This window comes from Physella acuta, unplaced genomic scaffold, assembly GCF_028476545.2.
Source record: "Physella acuta isolate Inbredline_101_S28 unplaced genomic scaffold, ASM2847654v3 ptg001144l, whole genome shotgun sequence".
Taxonomy (NCBI): domain Eukaryota; kingdom Metazoa; phylum Mollusca; class Gastropoda; family Physidae; genus Physella; species Physella acuta.
In genome coordinates this window covers 31,933-38,031 of record NW_026732661.1, presented here as the reverse complement: position 1 = coordinate 38,031, position 6,099 = coordinate 31,933, and positions in this window count along the sequence as shown.

Sequence of the window (6,099 nt, the reverse complement as noted above, 5' to 3'; positions counted from 1 at the left end):
ATGGTGGACCGGCCAAAGTCTTAATTAGAAGATCATCAGAGCAGATTTTGGTTTTTTTTATTGCCGTGAGGATCATGAAATTAAGTCTTTATTGATTATTAATTAAAGTAAATGACAGAAACATTCAAATGTTTTATTGTGCTATAGTCTCAATCAATCAATATTATCATTTGTTACAACAAGTTGAACTTTTATGGCATTTAGAATTACATAGCAGCTTGTTATTTTTACACTTGCAGCGATTTGTTGTGCACTTGGTTGTGCAATTGCAGCGAGTGTAGCCTTGGCCCCCAGTCAATGATTGTGAAGATGCGATGGTTCGTAGTGATTTTTCGTCAGTGCCACCTGACGACAATAAGAGCAGTTTTTCGTGAAGAATTGAAAACTCATTTCTAGCATACAGTTGTTTTAGAACACCATGTTCCGTTCCTAATTTGTAGAAACCGCCATCGACGCTCATGACAACTGCAATCACGCTTTGGGGATCACCGCGACCTCTGTAAACATCTGGAACACGGATGCGTACATTGTCACCCACTTCACCATCTTTAAATTTTGTATTTGATGTTTTAAGCATCTTAGCACCTTGATTTTGCAAGCTGGTATGAGCTGCTGACCTATGCTCCATGATGTCTTGTTTGTTGTGACACAATCTGCAGGTAATGTTCCCTCCGTACCCTTCGTCTGCTTCATTGGGTACTCCACAAATAGCATGGACATCTTTGCCACAGGATCCACAAGAATGAGCTGCACTACAATGTTTTTCACAAACTATACAGAATCTGTTGGCCACATTATTGTCACGCAACTGGTCTGGACGTTCCGCCACGGCAGCAGATGTGTTAGCTGAGGATGTAGTTGCATTTATGGCAACCTCCATTTCTTGTTCAATGTTCTCAAGATCTTCCTCAGTAACTATTTTATTGAGAGCCTCTCTTGGTAGATTTGAAGTGCTAAGTCCCACTTTTGCTTTGCATCCAAACAAGGCTTCGTATGGTGATTGTTGGATTCCTTGATGAAAAGAACGACTTTTCATAAATTGAATGAATTTGAGACTCTCGGCCCAATGAGCTGATTCATTTGTTTGCATCCATGTCATCATCATGTTTTGAACATCTTAGTGGCACGTTCGACTGAACCTTAGCTTTGGCTATGCCTTGGTTTTCCGTAAACTAGTTTAAGTTCAGGCCACATGTTCTTTAGTTCATGTTGGGGAAATATGGTTTCTGACGCCTACGCCATCTCAAGTAGCTTGGACACTATTGTTCAACTTACAAGGAACGCGGCAAAGTCTTTTAAACGTTCCGTCTTGTTGTATCTGCTATGTCTGTCTCATGGTCTGACGGCCATTTTGATCCATGTCGCCTTGCATATAGAATGCTATACAAACAAGAGCTAAACAATACGTTACTCACAATAAAACCGCACCCAGAATAATGAAAACGCGATCACAACTTAGTCTAGATAGAACATTGGCCAGGACATCCCGGCCAATGCGCGCATTGGCCGGTCAATGTACAAAATACGGTGTTAAGTTTAAGCACTTCGGACTTTGGCCAGTACGTCCCGGTCAGTGCGCGCATTGGCCGGCCAATGTACGAAATACGATCTTAGTTCTAAGTTCTTCGGGCTTTGGCCAAGAGAGCCGGCCAATCCGGGGTTTGGCCGCACTTCGGGCTTTGACCGTAACATATATATATATATATATATATATATATATATATATATATATATATATATATATATATATATATATATATATATATATATATATATATATATATATATATATATATATATATATGTGTGTTACGGTCAAAGCCCGAAGGCGGCCAATGCGCGGATTGGCCAATATCGCTTCTCATTGTCCGGTCAAAGTCCGAAACTTTGCTTGATTTCGGCCTTTGGCCGGCCAATCCGCGGACTGGCCATAATAGACCGGCCAAAGTCTTAATTAAAATATCATCTGGCTAGGGACGACCGGCCAAAGTCCGAATTAGAAGATCATGAGCAGATTTTGTTTTTTTTTATGCCGTAAGGATCATGAAATTAAGTTTTTATTGATTATTAATTAAAGTAAATGACAGAAACATTCAAAAAAATCAATCAATATTATTATTTGTTACAACAAGTTGAACTTTTATGGCATTTAGAATTACATAGTAGCTTGTTATTTTTACACTTGCAGCGATTTGTTGTGCACTTGGTTGGGCAATTGCAGCGAGTGTAGCCTTGGCCCCCAGTCAATGATTGTGAAGATGCGATGGTTCGTAGTGATTTTTTCCTAAGTGCCAACTGACGACAATAAGAGCAGTTTTTCGTGAAGAATTGAAAACTCACTTCTAGCATACAGTTGTTTCAGAACAGCATGTTCCGTTCCTAATTTGTAGAAACCGCCCTCGACGCTCATGACAATTGCAATCACGCTTCGGGGATCACCGCGACCTCTGTTAACATCTTGAACACGGATGCGTACATTGTTACCCACTTCAGCATCTTTAAATTTTGTATTTGACTGAACCTTGGCTTTGGCTATGCCTTGGTTTTCCGTGAACTAGTTTAAGTTCAGGCCACATGTTCTTTAGTTCAGAAATAGCTTGAAAACACGAATACTGTTAAACTACTATATTACATTCTTAAGTAATTATTGTTTTGTTTTGACATTTATAATTAAATATGTAGATATATACATATTTAAATAAAGATCGTGATTATTTCCCCCATTTCGCTTGTCTTAATTAATGTCCCAGGAATTATTTTGTAAAAAATTGTTTTTACAAGAATGACAAAATAGATTGTGTTGCGTTTATTGTTTTTGGTTGTTGTATATATATATATATATATATATATATATATATATATATATATATATATATATATATATATATATATATATATATATATATATATATATATATATATGTTACGGTCAAAGCCCGAAGTGCGGCCAAAGCGCGGATTGGCCGGCCAATGCACAATGGCCGGCTATCTTGGCCAAGGTCCGAAGCGCTTAAGCTTGACAGCGTATTTTGTACATTGGCCGGCCAATGCGCGCACTGGCCGGGATGTCCTGGCCAATGTTCTATCTAGACTAAGTTTTGATCGCGTTTTCATTATTCTGGGTGCGGTTTCATTTTAAGGAAGGTATTGTTTAGCACTTGTTTGTATAGCATTCTATATGCAAGGCGACATGGATCAAAAGACAAATACATTTCTATTATAGAGGACGTCATCATCATGTTTTGAACATCTTGGTTGGCACGTTCGACTGAACAGTATTCGTGTTTTCAAATATTTTTTTTGTCTACAATCAGAATTAAATATATCGTCATCATAAATGCTAAAGTATTACAGCATAATGAAAGTTTTTAAAATCAGAGTTGGTAGAAAAACATCCGGAATAATAACTTACATTGTACTAAATTATCAGTCTTTTATTTCAAACCATACATCTTTTAATTAACTACTGCTTTTTGTGTTCTTTAAAGATCATTTTTAAACATAGTGATCAGGTATGGGTTAGATTACTGTATTGATCACACACCTTTTTACTGGTAATTGCAAAAACAATATTCACAGAGTTTTACCTGATTCAAAAGCTATGATTCTGGCAGCATGGTACTTTGGTAAAGCATTACGCGTTTTCCCAAAGGTACTTAACAGATCAGTTCGGGGTGGGTTGGGAGGGGGGGGGGCAACTTCGTTCACCACTGTCCGGTCAATTATCCAACCCAGTGTATACCTAGGTGTGACATTAATGTCACTCTACACAATTGTGTGTGTGTGTGGTGAACAGAGTGAACATAGCGTCAGTTTTTAGATGACTGATCTAAACATACATATTCAATTACACATTTATACTGATTGAGAAATAGATTTAAATAAGTAGCAGTGGTATTATGACACTATGTTTTTACAGAGGGGTCCATGGGGGGAGGGGAGGGGTTGTAACTGTTTCATATAATTTGTAATCGTAATCACTTTCGCCCAAACTGTCGTAATACTACTACTTTATCGTGATGACGTTGTTGACCTTGTCAAAATTTCCTCACCACTACGCAGTTTGCCCATAAGTAAATTTAAATAGAGGTGCCACATCAGTTGTATTTGTGTCTGTATTGTAATTTTTTTTAAATTAAGGGAACAAGATACCCATGTTTTTGATAAAATTTTAATTTTGCTCCCCAAAATTTTTATTTCTTAATTCGATACTAATACCTTTTATCTATCTAACCCGAACATTTCGGACTTCTACAGCTTACGATTATCCGTTTATTGTGATGTGAAACATGGTACCCCCCGGCAAGTTTTCACACTACTACGCGGACAGCGGCTATCTTCGAGCGGGTATTACATCCTTTATTGCCCGCGAGGCACCATATACTTTACAGCAATCTAAGGGCCAAGCACTCGTGCACCTGCTGGTGTAGTGACCTTTTCTTTTGTTCTAAAAATAAGTGGGATAGAAGTTGTTTTCTACAAAGTAAAATTTTATATCAAACTCCATATAAGGGCATGCGCGTAAAATTTATGAATGGGAAGAGATTCATTGATACGCTTGACCAATCATATTATAGTACAGTTGTCACAGGCTTTTTTGTGTGTGACTGGGTTCACGATATAAACTTGCGACAGGCCTTCCTCCTACCTTTTATCTTACACATACGAAATCACAAGACAAGCCTACTTTTACAGTTTTTCATATTTATTTTGTCTTCACATAGACAGCGTGTTCAGCCAAGCTACGCCATGTTCTTGCCTTCCTCTCTCGCTTGTTCCTTATGCGCATGCGCACAGCCCCCGTCTCCCTGATGCAATCTCACACACTCCCAAGATACAATCTACCAACATTTCACTGTTATACGCCCTTTCTCCCGTTTAAAAAAATTAATTAATTAATTTTTTTTGTTATATAGATCACATTCACTATAAAATTTTCATTATACATGTAACAGTGAAATGAAAATCATGTTGAAAAAGAAACTTGCTTATGAACATCCTAGATTATTTTATATGTACACTTTTTGAATTAAAACAATGATATTCATAAAATACATGGCTTCTAAAATGTAAAAATTAAATCACAACTAATATTTAAAATCAATACGATTTGGCCATATATTATATAGATCAATTGATCCTTAAGCATAAAAAACTACTATCCAACAATTAGGAAATCAACAGTCTAGGTAAATGTCAGTAAAACAATTACTACCCAAAGATATTATAGTCAATCTATACAATGGAGTACACTAATGAACTAAATCAGAACTATCAATAAGCCAATACTATGTCCCATAGAGGAGTATTTCCCATGAACCCCTATAACCACAACCAGGTACTCGGTACAACCTCGAGATACCAAAAAATAAAACGGACTGCATCCTCAGTCTCGCAAAACAAAATCAACTATCTAGCGATGAAGATCAATTATCTCCAAAACAACACTAAGCTAATGGGTTCATTATCCAACCAAGAAAATCAAACCTCTTAGGGTATAATAATTTAGCACATTGTACATTAGATATAACGATATAACTTAATCACATATTTCACTTGCTATATCAACTAATGGTGCATGACGACGCCCAACCAACTATTAGTATACAAATATAATATCCAATGGAGGACAATTTTCCATGACCCCGGGACAAACAAAATATCTCGGCAAACCATCGAGATCCAAATAACCATAATCAATATCCCTCAAATAACTACGTTACGTATCAACCAGACAGCATCCAGCATGAATGGGTGACTACGACAATACAACTACTCTACAAGGGAAACAGGGAAAATACTGGGTCCAACAACCAAATCAGAAAATATATCCTCAATTGACATCATATCCAATAAACCAAAGAGTTCCTAAACCTAGCACTAACAAAGTAACAAATTACTTATAGTCAATACATGGCAAAGTGTAAAGCGTCACTTATCTTATAAGTATCGCCATTAAGAAAAATTGTAACTTAGGTAAACCTTCTTAGTTTGGTAAGAACAAATGACTCTAACTAAGGAACATCTCCTCTTAGTGTAACAAAAAAAGAAATAATTCAACCTCACTAAGGAATATTGCCTCTTAGTGTATCTCAAATA